The sequence below is a fragment of the Amia ocellicauda genome, chromosome 12 (genome assembly GCF_036373705.1).
Source record: "Amia ocellicauda isolate fAmiCal2 chromosome 12, fAmiCal2.hap1, whole genome shotgun sequence".
Lineage (NCBI taxonomy): Eukaryota > Metazoa > Chordata > Actinopteri > Amiiformes > Amiidae > Amia > Amia ocellicauda.
The window spans coordinates 23,357,892-23,374,271 of record NC_089861.1 but is presented as its reverse complement, the minus strand read 5'-3'; the positions used below and the strand labels follow the sequence as shown (position 1 = coordinate 23,374,271).

At 49.3% G+C, this 16,380-nt stretch overlaps 1 long non-coding RNA gene across 1 annotated transcript in view; it reads right to left on the bottom strand.

The window, feature by feature from the left end:
- LOC136764596 (uncharacterized) overlaps positions 1 to 12,476 on the bottom strand; it is a 37,771-nt gene extending 25,295 nt beyond the window's left edge. The window contains exon 1 of the long non-coding RNA XR_010821215.1: positions 12,010 to 12,476. This is a non-coding gene — a long non-coding RNA (uncharacterized LOC136764596). The remainder of the gene's footprint in view (positions 1 to 12,009) is intronic.
- Positions 12,477 to 16,380: the final 3,904 nt, after the last annotated feature.

Here is a 16,380-nt window from a genome sequence, read left to right as displayed (position 1 = left end):
AGCGTCTCTTGGCGGTTGGAGGTAATTGGCGTTCTGGGCGATCCCTCCCATGCCCTGCCTCCCCCCCTTCTATGTAACCTCGTTAGCAGCTGTCTAATTGAGTTGGTGGTCCCTGGGGTGTCTTGGGTTTGCGGTTGGGGCATAGAATGAAGCCTGGGGGGGGGGATTTGGGACAGTGTTTTGTGTTTTACCCACTTTTTTTCCCATTTAGTTTTCAAAGACCCTAGTACTGCTGTCTCCAGCCTTGGTCCTGGAGAGACACAGTCCAGTACAGCAGGGTCTCCAGCCCTGGTCCTGCAGAGACACAGTCCAGTACAGCAGGGTCTCCAGCCCTGGTCCTGGAGAAACACAGTACCTTGCAGTCGGGATGTCAGTTACACCACAGAATCAAACAAGAATCAGTGTGGATTGACCAGGATCTGGAGCCAATGACTGGAAGCCCCTATGACTCCTAGAGAACCAGGGTCTCTGCAGGACACCACTGGACACATCAGGGGCGGAGACATAAGGCAGCACACTGCTCAAACAGAGCCCTGATTTGGGGAGGGGGGAGGGGCAGGACCATGACAGCAAGCCATCTGGACTGAGTGAATTATTCATGCCAGGGGGCGGGGAAGGGGGGGGTGGTATTAATTATGCATGGTGAACTTTGATTGCCAGGCAGAAAGGGGGCGGGGGGGTTGCAAAGCCACACAGCCTTCGGACTACGTTTGTGACGCCGTGATGACACAGTGGGGGCGGAGTGCTGGGCAGACCACGCCACAGAGCGCACAGCCGGCCCCGCCCGAGCCACCACCAAGGACACACCTGTAACATACAAAATCTGCACCCAACTGGCCATTAGGAGTCACAGCCAGACCAAATCAACCAGTGACCATGAATATGGTTTGCTGTGGTGAGTCTACGAACATCTGCCACGCATGTAGATGTCTGGTGACAGAGACACACACACACACACACACACTGACAGACTGCACCATCCCCGCAGCTCTCCTCCACAGACTGACCAGACAATGTGGCCGCACTGTGCACACTGGACTGTGTTACTGTTCTTGTATTAGCTGACCTGGATTGACCGCCCCATCACTCTCTCTCTCTATCGCTCTGTCTCTCTCAGATATATGTTGCGTCTCTATTGACTCCCTTTCAGTGAGTTTGTATTTAATTTCTCTCTCTGGAGTGTATCGACTCCTCACTCTCTCTCTCTGGTGTGTGTATCGACTCCTCACTCTCTCTCTCTCTGGTGTGTGTATCGACTCCTCACTCTCTCTCTCTCTCTGGAGTGTGTGTTGATGCCTCACTCTCTCTCCCTCTGGAGTGTGTATCGACTCCTCACTTTCTCTCCCTCTGGAGTGTGTAATGACTCCTCACTCTCTCTTTCTGAAGTGTGTATCGACACCTCACTCTCTCTCTCTCTCTCTCTCTCTGGGGTGTGTATTGATTCCTCACTCTCTCTCTCCGGAGTGTGTATCAACTCCTCACTCTCCCTCCACGGAGTGTGTATTGACTCCTTACTCTCTCTTGATCGAGTCTCTGTTGACTCCTTACTGGACATCCCCACGCAGTGGACTGTTTTACAGTTCTTGTATTAGCTGACCTGGACCCCGTCTTAACTCCTCTCCCTCTCCCTCTCCCTCCTCCTCCTTCTCTCTTAGTCACAATTCCCTATGCCAACCCCTCCCTTTCCATCTCCGTACCTCTTCCTCTAAGGCGCACAGTCTGTGTTAACAAGTTTCTTTTCTAAAGGTGGGCTTTGGTCAGGGCGGAAGTTGACAGTCGCCCGGCTTCCCTTCGCCCCTCTGTTCTCTGAGTGAGCGAGCGAGTTCCTCTGAGCTATTCTGAGCCGCGCTGGTGTAAAAATACACCCCGCGCCCTGCCTTCCCCCTGCATATCCTTTTAGTTGAGCCTGCCACATGACGAGTACCTCCAGACAACCACAGCACCCGCATTACAGCTCCACATCCATCCAGATGTGAAGAACGCAATTCAAAATGCTCACAGTGTCCTGTACTGGTCTAGCATGTCCCCTTGGTCGTGACCTCTCTCTCCCTTCGTACGAGAGCATGCAGGTGGGGTTTTATATGCCATGCAATCTGTGCCTGCTATAGAGTGCTTGTTCCGTAATCTGTTTTTGTACAGGAAATGGGCAGATTTTGTGGGGACCGTCAGTCCCAGGGTCAGGGAGTCAGCCATGAAAGGTAGGTGGAGGAGGAGGAGGTAGACGAAGCCTCAGGCAGCTCAGCAAGGAGACCAGCCAGTCAGGGTGTCAGAAAACTACCTCGACCAGGTCCACCCACGGGAGCACGGGCCTTCCGCCTCAACAGGCGCTGAGGTCACGGAGTGGGGAGGGCAGGCCCGAGGGATTGTGGGGTCACTTCCTGTTTATCCAGGACAAACGGAGGAAGAAATTAAGAATAAATAGAGAGAGAACAATGACTGAACTGCAGTCAGTCTTCTTAAATCCAGAGTCCAATAGCCTGCTGCAGAGTCACTGACTGGACTGGACTTGACTGCTGTGTGCTGGTGCAGTTCTGTATGGATTGGGGGGGGGGTTAGATTGTGTTGCTATTCCTGACGGATATAGATGGTCAGAGTGAGTGACGGGAGCCCTGTGACTGGCTCCAGAACCACTCTGCAATTGTGGGTGACAGTTTTTTATTTTTATATATATTTCTTGAGTGCTGAATCTGTAACTGTGAGTCAGTCAGGACTGCCAGCTCACGTGTGTCACTGACTGTGCTGCACTGGAAACAGTGAGGACACTGGAGATGGGATGAGGACCTGGCCCTATAAATACAGGCCACTTCGAAACCTAGAGAAAGGGAACAGTACTAAGCACTGTTCTGAGCACTAAATCTGAGAGTATTTCCATTCTTCTACCTTCCTGGATCTGAGCCCCTATACTATACTATAGTCCCCACAGCGCTGGCTCCAGTCTGGCCCCTATACTATACTATAGTCCCCACAGCGCTGGCTCCAGTCTGGCCCCTATACTATAGTCCCCACAGCGCTGGCTCCAGTCTGGCCCCTATACTATACTATAGTCCCCACAGCGCTGACTCCAGTCTGGCCCCTATACTATACTATAGTCCCCACAGCACTGGCTCCAGTCTGGCCCCTATACTATACTATAGTCCCCACAGCGCTGGCTCCAGTCTGGTCCCTATACTATACTATAGTCCTCACAGTGCTGGCTCCAGTCTGGTCCCTATACTATACTATAGTCCCCAGAGCGCTGGCTCCAGTCTGGCCCTTATACTATACTATAGTCCCCAGAGTGCTGGCTCCAGTCTGGCCCCTATACTATACTATAGTCTCCACAGCGCTGGCTCCAGTCTGGGCTCCTATACTATACTATAGTCCCCACAGTGCTGGCTCCATTCTGGGCCCCTATACTATACAATAGTCCCCACGGCGCTGGCTCCAGTCTGGCCCCTATACTATACTATAGTCCCCACAGCACTGGCTCCAGTCTGGTCCCTATACTATACTATATTCCCCACAACGCTGGCTCCAGTCTGGCCCCTATACTATACTATAGTCCCCACAGCGCTGGCTCCAGTCTGGCCCCTATACTATACTATAGTCCCCACAGCGCTGGCTCCAGTCTGGCCCCTATACTATACTATAGTCCCCACAGCGCTGGCTCCAGTCTGGCCCCTATACTATACTATAGTCTCCACAGCGCTGGCTCCAGTCTGGGCTCCTATACTATACTATAGTCCCCACAGTGCTGGCTCCAGTCTGGGCCCCTATACTATACAATAGTCCCCACGGCGCTGGCTCCAGTCTGGCCCCTATACTATACTATAGTCCCCACAGCACTGGCTCCAGTCTGGTCCCTATACTATACTATATTCCCCACAGCGCTGGCTCCAGTCTGGACCCTATACTATACTATAGTCCCCACAGCGCTGGCTCCAGTCTGGGCCCCTATACTATACTATAGTCCCCACAGTGCTGGCTCCAGTCTGGCCCCTGTACTATACTATAGTCCCCACAGCGCTGGCTCCAGTCTGGGCCCCTATACTATACTATAGTCCCCACAGTGCTGGCTACAGTCTGGCCCCTATACTATACTATAGTCCCCACAGCGCTGGCTCCAGTCTGGGCCCCTATACTATACTATAGTCCCCACGGCGCTGGCTCCAGTCTGGCTCCTATACTATACAATAGTCCCCACGGCGCTGGCTCCAGTCTGGCCCCTATACTATACTATAGTCCCCACAGCGCTGGCTCCAGTCTGGTCCCTATACTATACTATAGTCCCCACAACGCTGGCTACAGTTTGGACCCCTATACTATACTATAGTCCCCACAGCGCTGGCTCCAGTCTGGGCCCCTATACTATACTATAGTCCCCACAGTGCTGGCTCCAGTCTGGGCCCCTATACTATACTATAGTCCCCACAAGGGGAGGGAGGCAGTGCTTCCCACAGCCTTGTGCTATTGGCCAGGCCATCCTTCTCTCAGTCCTGACAGTTGAGGGCTGGAATACACTGTCTGGATCTTCTATCGCACAAGCCACTACAGCACTACTAATTGTCATGTATAATTTGCACTAATATGCTCCCCTCCGTTATTCCCTCTTGACTCCTCCTTCCTGCGCTCTGACTGGCCACACTGTCACTACCCCTCTGCCATTGGTCACTCTGCCTGCTCTGACCCCGCCCCATTGCACTGATGTCACTACCGCACTGGGTTCTGTACTTGATACTAGTATCTCAATTTCAGGTGTTTAAAGTCATTTCATCATCTTTTTCATTGTACATTTTTACAAATAACAGGTAAAAAGAAACATATTTAAACAGTCCCCACCCTGACTTTGTGACCCCCTTTCTTTATGCTACAACCCCAATTGGGGTCATGACCTTTAGGGTTGGGCACCACTACCTTAAAGGAAAAGAAAAAAGAAACTGATAGATAGATAGATAGATAGATAGATAGATAGATAGATAGATAGATAGATAGATAGATAGATAGATAGATAGATAGATAGATCTGGCAGGGATTGCCCTAATTCCCTTGCTTGCTGGGGATTACCCCTTAATGAGTCCTTCGTCAATATGTCGGAGCCTGGGACTCGAGAGGAAGGAGTTAAACCAGGAGAACAGGGGATTGGTGCCCTTAGTCTGCTGGACTCCCTCTTCTCTCCTCTCTTCCCTCACTTCTCTCTCCTGGAGCATAGGTATCTATTGTCATCAGCATGGTGCTGAGCCCGGAAGTCCACTTTATACCCTGGAACACTACCTTTTATACAAGACAGCACTGGCTTCATCTGACTGATGCAGACAGATGTGTGCAATGTTCCAGGCCGGGAGGCTGGGAGGCACTCTCTGAGAACAGAAGGCCACACTGAGCTGTCAGGTTGTTTGTACCTGGGAGTCCGTGTGTGTGTTGGAGGGGGTGCTGTGGGTACAGCAGCTGGCAGGCATACCTTCTCTCTGCCCCTCCCCCAACAAGGCCCGGGGTGAGAAGGCACCTTCCCTAGCCATGCACGCACACACACACACACACACACACACACACACATACACGTCCACACACACACAAACACACAGGCACAGAGGCACACACACCACCTCTCTGTCAGTCGTGCGCCTGCCTTGTGTCCACGACTTGGGCTTGCTCCCTTTGCTGCTCGGTATTGTGCCAGAGTCCGGGAGAGCAGCTGCTGCATTGCTCGTGAGCAAAAGACCCGCTACCCGCAATGCCCCAGTGAACTACCCAACAGCTGAAGGGGGTTCTCGTGCAGGTGCCATTCACCAAGCCCAACCTGCCATGCGAGACTATTAATTCGTTCTCGGTATTCATTTATTCACTGAATGACTTAATTATTAATGTACCTAACTGTCAATATTAATGTTCATTATTGTATTGACATATTTATTTATTGATTCTATTCTATTATTTATTTACTGATTAGATTGATGTATTTACATCACTGTCCTCACTGTCCACCCCACAACACAGCCCAGCTCAGTTCAAATGTTGAATCAGAATTTAAAAAAATCTCAGACCCCCCCACCACCACAGTGTTCCTTAATCTCAGCTACAACAGAGCTCCATTGACCACCAAATCCACAATTCCTCTTCCTGTTTTTTCTCTTCTTTTTTCCAGCATGATTTTTTTTTTTCTAAAAAAATATATATATATATATATATATATATATATATATATATATATATATATATATATTTGGGCAAACTCTGACAACAGAGACACCAGCCTCTGACAATATATATTTTAGTTTTTGAAGCCACTCCCGTCTCTTGTTCACTCTCGGGGGACAAGCATCCAAAGATGGTCCACCCCCCCCAGTCCTCCTCGTCCTCCTCCTCCCCCTACCGAGACTTCAACGCGCACACGCTCCCTCTCCCTATGGACCCCCAGCTCCCCAGCCGTCCCCACACGAGTCTTTGTTTACCGTTTTCTCCCGTCCCCGAAGAGTCGGATAACTAGGTCATGATATCCAGACAGGCGTTCGCTGCGCCGGGCCGTGGATCTCAGTGTGTGTGGAGGTCCTCTCTCTCGACACCCTTTACAACACACACGGGACACGCCTGCTCCACGATGCACACATCTTATTCAAATATTTCTGGGTCTGTAAATTGATTTGCAGTGCAGTTTGCAGTCCCCCAACCCCCCCCCCCCCCATCGTTTACCTGTCTAAAAGGGAGTCTATATTTATAAAATGCTAACTAATTACCCCCCCAACACAGACACACACACAAACACACACACTTACTGCTTCAAAACCAGATTTCCCAATTGGGTTTTTAAAAATACATTCCTGGCCCCCACACAGCATTTTTTGGGGAATGTATATCACAAATGGGTTGATAATATGAGTATGGGATGAGTGGGGTGATGGGTTGCTATTTCTGGTGCCAGTTTCTGGTGGGAGTCGGCGAGAAAGTGAAACTCTGTCCCAGAATGGTTTCAAACTGTTTCGGCGTTCAGACTTCCTCTTTCTGTGTCTGACCGGCGGTGGTCATTTTTTATAATTCTGTTGAAATGTCGCAGTTTCACAATGCAGGAGGGCTGCTGTAGCCCGAGGCAGTTCTCTTTGGAGATGTCCTGGTTCTCTTTTGTGTGTGTGAGTACGCTTGTGAGTGTGTGTAGGTGCTCGTGTGTCTGTCTGGCCTGTGTGTGCATCTGTGTGTGTGTGTGTATATCTGTCTGGTCTGTTTGCATGTTTAGGTCTTTGTTTATTTGCATGCATGTGTGTTTTCGTCTGTGTGTGCATGTGTCTTTGTGTGTTTGGGTCTTTGTGTCTTTGCGTGTGTGTGTTTGAGATCTCTGTTCGGTGTGCCTCAAAGCAATTCTGAGAAACAGAGAAACACAGTGTGAAGTGTGTGGGGGAGGTATTTTGGCTTCTAAACCCAGAAAGAGACTGTCGGCACCCATATCCTGCACCCCGGTGCTGTGCCCGGATGTGCCATCGCACTGGGGCAGCACGTCAGCCTTGAAGAGGTGAGATCGTCAGACGTCGATGGCGGTGCCAAGCAGCACCATGGCGAAGGTGTCAGAAGCGACACCATCTTGACAAACTGTCTGTGCTTCCGTCAGGACTGCAGAATCCTGTCGCTATCAAGGGAGACAAGGTCACTGTCTGGACACTCTGTCTCTGTTTGGGGTTAAAAATAATGTGTGTTTGTCACTGCCCCTATCTGATGCACAGAGTACACACTGTGGCCACTGTAGTGGGATCTGTGTCTAATATACTGTATGGACACGGGCAGGACACATACCCAGGGCCGTGTTTACAGATTTGGGGGCCCTCGGTTACAGCAATTTCTGGGGCCCCCTCTGAAAAAATGCAATCAGCTGATAGCTAACATTCTACGACACAACAACACACACAACTCTAGTATAGCACCCCTAATGTCAATTGCAAAGGAACATTAATCGTAAACACCTCTGGGTAGCCTGCACCTATACAAGCCAAACAGTAATGAGAATTAGTATAATAATCACAGTACATTCTCATCACTGACTCTCTCATGAGACACCAGACAATATTTTTTAAGGACTCTTGAATGTTGGCATAATTCAAGAAAATGGCTTTGGCTGCCTGAGCGTGCGCCGACCATAGGGTGTTGGACAAGTCTCTAAGTGTTTCGACACGCTTGTTTTCGTCCTGTCCTGTCTCTCAGTGAGCGACGGCCACCTGCGCAGTGACGCAGAGCTGGAATCGAAGAGAGAAAAATGTTTGCCTCTTGGATATGTGATCTCAGTCCTTTATAGGTACCTGACATGCTGCTTGCATTGTCAAAACACAGTCCTCTACAGTTCTGAAGATGAATGTTAAGTGTAAGTGATTGTAAGTGATTGAAAAAGCGATTCACCAGTGTGGCTGATTATTGGCAGAAATGTCAAAAAACATTCATAAATCCTGCCCTCTTGCGATAGGTAGTGAATGACAAACATCTGCTGGTCAGTGTGGGACAGGATAGGAGTGGAATCACCTACAATGGAGAAATAGTCTCTTGCACTATTTCAGAAAGTACCCTCTGTCCAATTCTATTAACGATCCTGCCAGTGTTCATATTTTTTTGTTTTGGCCAGAAAAACGAGCAATGGCAACTTAACAAGTAATTTTTTATGTGAATTGCTGTTCGACATACTAGAAAGTCACAAAATATTTCATTAAAACCTATTGCTCTTGTATAAAACATGCTTATTCCACAATCTAATCAATTATTATGTTTTAATTCCCACAACAATGAGAGTAATAAGCTAACTAATGTGAGCTTCATCAGCAAGTCAACAGGTACACCCTCCTCCAGCCTGACCAGCAGTCAAGGTGCTCCCTGAGGTGTTCGGTGGTGGTGCGGCGGTCTGCCCCTGCTCCGAACTATGCTGACCCCCCAGTGGGGAGGGGGCGGGGGGGTGCCGGGTGTGGCAGGGAAACAACAGAATCTGTTTTTGCTGAATACACAGTATGTACATTGCACAGCATGGGGGGCTGGGGGGCTCTCTCCCTCTCTCCCTCGCTCTCTCTCTCCTCTCTCTATCCCCCCTTTTCTCTCTCTGTCTCCTTCTCTGTCCCTCCCTACCTCCCTCTCTCTCTTTCTTTACCGCCCATCTCTCCCTCCCTCTCTCTCTCTCTCTCCATCCCCCTCTCCCTCTCTCTCTCTCTCATCTCGGGGGATTAGAAAGAGGAGGAGGCTTATCTGTGTGTTTTTAGGCACTGGGGACGCTCCCCTCTCCCCCAGACTGGCATGGCTCGGGTGGTGATGGACCACGGCGAAGGCCCGACACTTGACCTCTAAATCTGAGCACTTCTGCGCAGAACCTGATGCTCCTCCATACGGGTGTCCGTGCTTCCGGCCCCCCTGGGTCAGTGAATGAGGGCACAAGGCTGTTTGCAAGGTTGAAGACAACAGGGGTATGGCCCAGCACACACCACCACACCATGGCACACACCACACCTACCACACAATACACACTGCATACAATACTGCACGACACACACCACACCCACCACACAATACTCTACCACACAACACACACTGCATACAATACTACACCACACACACCACACACACCACACAATACTCTACCACACAACATCAAGAACATGCCACCACACCCCCACCCCCACTGCACGACACACACAATACACCACACCACCACACGGATATAGTTCAAAATACATGATAAATATTTCACATTTATTTATAATTGATACTCATAACTAACTGTGCTGACAGCTGGCTTATCGATCACTCCGAAGCAAGGGATTACTGTGGAAAACAGAGTCGCACTTTGATCCACAACAAGACCGCCACACAACCCAGTGTGATACAACACAACGTAACGCCATGATCACAAAAGCAGGGAGAGCAACGCAGCAGGTTCAAGCAGACCCTCTGTGCCTAGCTCGGGATCCAGAGAATAGTGTGCCAATGTGTATACAGCTACAGAGTGTCCACACAGTGTGTATACGGCTACAGAGTGTCCACACAGTGTGTATACAGCTATAGTCCTTGAAGGTTCACATCAGGCCTCCCCAATCACACCAGTCTTCCCAGCCTGGTTTGGGTCCAGCAAGGGGGGCATATTCCAAAGCCATACCTAGAGGCTGACTGAAATCACCCAAATTCTTGCACTACAGATGCCGGAGTGCCTGTTGAACCTGCAAACTGCTTCCTGCCAGGTGACACGCAACAGTGTGCTTCTGCTGATGTCATCGCAATGTAAGTTTTAATTTTATTTGATTTCAAGAGTGTTAAAAAAAGATTGGTGCATAGATATTCCCACTTGATGTTCAATACTATAGTTCCCACAGAGCTGGCTCCAGTCTGGGCCCCTATACTATACTATAGTCCCCACAGCACTGGCTCCAGTCTGGGCCCCTATACTATACTATAGTCCCCACAGCGCTGGCTCCAGTCTGGCCCCTATACTATACTATAGTTCCCACAGCGCTGGCTCCAGTCTGGGCCCCTATACTATACTATAGTCCCCACAGCACTGGCTCCAGTCTGGCCCCTATACTATACTATAGTTCCCACAGCGCTGGCTCCAGTCTGGGCCCCTATACTATACTATAGTCCCCACAGCGCTGGCTCCAGTCTGGGCCATATACCATACAACACATCACAGTACACTGCACTATGCTACATTACAAATTCACTCCAGTACAACAGAGTGCAATACACCATACTACAGTGCCACACAACACTGCACACGTTCACAATATTTCTGTGTGCTGCGGGCAGGGGGGGCTGTGTTTGTACACAGAGCTGGGCAGAGACAATAGCCACGGGAATCTTGTGCTCTGCCCTGTCAAGGGAAAAAAAAAACAGAAAACACGACAATGCTGGAATCATCTCACACCAATCTGTGCCCACCTATACCAGACACACAAACGACAACAGTCCAGCCCAGGTCCTTGACATACAAGCTTACATAAGTGCCCTCCCCCCACCCTCCACCTTCACTTCCACCTCTCTCTCCTCCTTCCCTTGTTTCTGTCTATTTACCTTCCCAACTCCCTCTCCCCCCCGCCGATCCACCTCCACAATACAATCGAAAAAAACACAACCTCACACACACAAACACAAACATCCCCTCCCCACCACCACCACACCATCACCGTTGTAGAACACCCCCCCCAACACACACAGATCCAGCACCACACCTCCACTGAAGCCCTTGTCTGTAAAACCATCTGCATATTCCAATAACACCACAGTAGCATCCAAGGTGTGGGGGGGGTTTGGAGAGCGAGAGAATCTCTCACACTGGGCTGCATTGCATTACATTAAAAAAATAACGGAATCCAGGCACAGAGAGAGAGAGAGAGAGAGAGAGAGAGAGAGAGAGAGAGAGAGAGAGAGGGAGGATAGGGGTCATACCAGTGTCGACTGAGTGATATTCTCAAAATGGTTCGGCATCACATTGTGCCTTACCTTACTTACGCCTGTGTGTGCGTGTGTGTGACCATCTCTGTCTCTTTCTCTCTCTCCCCCCCACTCCCTCTCTCTCTCTCTCTCTCTCTGTCTCCGCTAGCCCCCTCGTCACTCATATCCTGCATCCAGGGTGCACCAGAGCACAGCGGTACGGCACGGTCATCAATGTCACAATGCAATTTTTAATTTTTTAACAGCAGAGCATGGGTGATGGTGGGGAAGCTGGAACAAATAGACCAGCTTGCCCCTCCAACATCATTTCCCCTTTTTGACAAAGCATTTCCCTTCTCGGCTGTTGTGACATCTCTCTCTGTCTCTCTCTGTCTCTTGCTCTGTGGGCTTGCTTTCATTTTATTCATCCACAGATATCTACCCAGGCAATATAACATCATAATAATCAGCTTCATAATAATAAACACGATCCTAATATTGAAACCTTTCGATGGATTCCAGTGTGTATTTTTCCACACCAGCCCCAGTCCTCTGTATCAATGGACCACTGAAGGAGTCACACACACACACACACACACACACACATATGTGCTGTTACTGCAAATCTGGGTCATATGAAAGACACTGCCTTACCTCTTCATTGTGAGCCGCTCTGCTCTCCTCTCTCAGTCTGCTGCCTGTGCTCTCGTGTCATTTCTCCTCTCCTCCCTCCTCCCCTGTTGTTCTCATTTCTGATCTGTTGTCTTTTTTAATTTTTTAATTCGTCCCTGGTCTTCCTCTTCTTCTCCTTCCCTCCCTCGCTTCCTCCAGTCCTTGCTGTCTTCCCCTCAGTTTTCTGGGTTTGCTTTCTGCCTCTCTCCCTCTCTCTCTCTCTCTCTCTCTCTCTCTCTCTCTCTCTCTCTCTCTCTCTCCGCCAGACAAATCCTTCTGGTCAATGTGCTGGGCAGCTTATTCTCCCATCTCTCCCAGCAGCCTGTCAGTCCTATCAAGAGCAGGTTGCTGTGCTTAGCGCTCTCTCTCTCTCTCTCTCGCTCACTCGCTCTATCTCTCTCTCTCTCCCTCTCTCTCTCTGTCTCTCTCAGCTTGCTGTTTCTATTCCATTCACATCACCGCTAAAGCTCCCCCCTCCCTCACACGCCACAACCCTGCTCCCTCCCCCCCTCTCTCTCTTTCTCTCTCTCTATGACATCGCTGATCTCAGAAGCACAGACAGCAGCAGGCAAGCAGGATGTCCTCTCTCTCTCTCTCTCTCTCTCTCTCTCTCTCTCTCTCTCTCTCTCTCTCTCTCTCCCTCCCTCCTCCCCTCCTCCCTCTCTCCTCCAGCTTATCTGTTCCCTGGATTGGCGTGCGGATGAGTAAAGCTGATAGATTAAAGCACAGCAGTCGTGTGTGTGCGTGTGTGTGACAGTGTGAGTGTGTGTGTGAGTGTGTGTCTGACTGTGTCTGTGTGTGTGGGTGTGTGTCTGACTGTGTGTCTGACTGTGTCGTCTGTGTGTGTATCTGACTGTGTGTGTGTAATTGTGTGAGTGTGTTTCTGCCTGTGTGTGTGAGAGAGAGCGTGTGTCTGCCCGTGTATCTGCCCGTGTGTGTGTGAGTGTGTTTCTGACTGTGTGTGTATGAGAGTGTGTGTCAGACTGTGTGTATTTGACTGTGCGTGTGTAGGAATTTCCTCTATCAGGTACCGGTTGGCCCACGTGTCCTCATACCTGCGCCTCTGGGCTCAGAGCGTCGGCCCACGACCCCACATCCACAGTGAGCTGATCACTCTGACGGGTTTGATATCAGTAATGAAGCTGATGATTCAAATACATGTACTTACTGTGTGTGTGTCTCTGTGCGCTGGTGAACGAGGGCCACACGCTCCCTGTGCCATCGCTCGTGACAAGACACACATAACTGACTCTATACTAAATAATGATTGATTGATTCCTGCAGATCTACAGTCTTTTTATTATTACTATTACTTATTTCTCAACAGACCCCTTCCCAGGAGGATACATCAGTGTCTTAAAAAAACACACATTTCAGAGACATCACACACTCCCATACAATGTACAGTACAGCCACACAGCCAGAGATCCCACTTAAACCAAAGATCGAGTGAAGAACAGAGTGCGGTGCGGGGCGGGGCCACAGCAGGCAGAGTGACCAATGGCGGAGGGGTAGTGACAGCCTGGCCAGTCAGGGCGCAGCAAGGAGGACAGGAGTCAAGAGCGACACGGGGAGCATGGAGACAGGGAGAGGGGGAGTTCAATGTCAGGCCAGAACCTAATCACAACTCTGACACCCCCCTACAGAGAGCCAGTGACACGCTTTAATTGATCAGCAGTAGAAAGTGGCTTCTGACCATCAGTGAGACCAGGATGGGGGCCAGGCTGGTGCTTTGCCATTCACAGGTAGGTCTCAAGGTGTTCATTGGTCTCTCTCTCAGACTGGGGAGGGATGGGGATCCAGCCCCAGTGACAGCCTAGGGATAAAGAGGCTGGGACTCTGCAGACAGATGCAGCAAGGCCGGCGCATCTGCTGCGGCACAGCTCCCCCTCTCGGTCAGCACGCTGTACTGCGTAGGGATTTCTTGGGGCACACTTCTTGGGGTCTCTTTCCCGTGGGAGAAATGTATTTGTTTGGATATGCAGAAGAAATGTGTGATTGCTTATATTTTTGATCTGGCCAAATTGCCCCCCCTTTTCTCTGTTAAAAATATATATGCTGCAGTTTTATATATATTTCAGTCTGACATAAATGTATTGATTTAGGATGTTGTAAAACACATTGAAGAAACTGACCGCAACTTACATTCCCTGCCTGTGAAAGCAAGGGACCAGTGAATAAAATATATTTCAAAAGCTGCCCATATATATTAAATATACAGTTTGCCAACTCTACCATATATATATATAGTACAGTACAGTGTCCAGTCAGTTATACTGTATATGAGCTACAGGCCCTGTACAGTGTTGTGCGTTGATCCCAGGCGCCTGACAGTTTGTCTTGACAACAGGTGATGTTCTGGTCTGGTTGCTGTGTGCTGAGGGGCCAGAGAGATTTGCAAGTCAAATAACAGGAGCTGCTGCACTGGGAACCACAGGCAGTTCGGCTATTTACCTAAGAGACTGATTTTCATATTATTCTGGGGGCAGCGGTGTGGAGTAACGGTCAGGGCTCTGGACTCCTGAGTGGAGAGTGTGGGTCAGTCCCAGGTGGGGGACACTGCTGTTGTACCCTTGAGCAAAGTGCTATACCTAGATTGCTCTAGTACAAACCCAGCTATAGAAATGGATCATTTGGAAAACTAGTGTGATCAACTGTAAGTTGCCCTGGATAAGGGCATCTGCTAAGAATCATATTTGTATACTTATCGTCAAAACATATACTGTTATTATTTATTATTAAGCATTACTACAAAGTTTAAAAATGACAAAAGTGCAGACAGACAGCTAGTATAAAATACAAAGCATACCTCCTAGTTCAGAGAGGTGACAAGGTGTATCAAATACTATAGCCTGATCTGAAGTCAGTAACCCTACAGCCTGGGTTGAAATGCAGCGTGGGGTTTTACACGGAGGGAGCAGGGATGCGGTCCCAGCTAGCTGGCCTGTCTACCCCCTCCCCCGGTCCCTCGGCTGCACCTGTTATCTCTCCTGCCCTCATCTTGCCTTCGGCTGGCCACCGAGGAGGAGAGAGGGAGAGGGAGAGGGAGGAAAGGGGGGAGAAGGACAGAGGGAGGGATGGAGAGGAAGAGAGCACAGTGTCCTTTGTCCTGTCAGGTGAATCATATCAGAAGTCACTGAGATTGTCTGAAAATGTAAAAACAAGCTTGTGCCCGGTTAGAAACAGACTTCAGTTCAATGTGATGTCTTTCCGTCTGTCTGTCTGTCTGTTTTCATTTATGTTCTGACCTATTTATCCACAGATTAGCGATTATAAAACCTCTTGATTGGTATCACTGCTACGACATGCACTCTCTCATCTCGGGATGACGCGGGATGATGTGTCCCTGCAAACGCTGGGAATGCAAGGGGCTGTGGGGGTTGTTGAGAGCGGATTAATTGCATCACCAGCCTCCTACCCTCGCTGTCTGTCTGTCTGGGCCAGGCCGGCATCTGGAGGCAGGGCCTGTCTCCTCCGCTAATCGCTCTGCAGCTCCGCCCGCCCGCCAGGCCATATGGCCCCACTGAGGGGTCACAGATTCAGGTCAGGCCTGTGAGGGAGGGGGGGCAGCCCGCGGTGACTGAAGAAGCCTTTATTGCGCTTTTTATCTTTTTATGGGTCACGCAGGTTAACAGTACCGTGAATATAACTATAACTGTATTCAAGTATCAGTAAAGTTTGCCCTGTATATATGTAACGTATTCTATAATAATAATTATCATAATAATACCATGTAAGGTTTACTGTATGTTCGTTATTCTACCTAAATTCGTCATTGTTATCATTTTTGGTCTATTTTTGTGTTTGCGTTTTTGTGGTTTGCTTAGAAAAAGTCATTAGAATTATATCAATGCCGTTGGTGTTGTTATTAATAATAACAATCAATCAATCAATCAATTAATTATTATTAATACAAGTGTTTAATTCGCAGTCACCTTCACCTTCCTTCTATATGAGAAACTGCAATATTCGTATCACCGCGACATCTAGTGGCGATTACTGTAAATGCACCAGGACGGGGTAAGAGCAATGACATGAAGGTGGGCGAGCTGCTGCTGCCTGCACTCCTGGAGTTGGGGGGTTGGGAGTGCGTTATATGGATTCAGGTGCCGCGTCTGTCCTCTCCCGTATTTGACTATGAAACAATATGGAAGTCCGAATCAGATTCAGGTCCCTTTAAGGTCCAAAAAGAGAGAACTGTAAAGATGCCCATTGGCCGAGGTGTGCTGGGTGTGTCACCTGCGACTGTCGCTATGCTGGTTTCTATAATGCGTTTCCGGTTTGGTTTCCACTAGAGACCAGTCAGTTTCAACAAATGAACAAACATGAGCAAAGGCCATTGATTACAGTCAT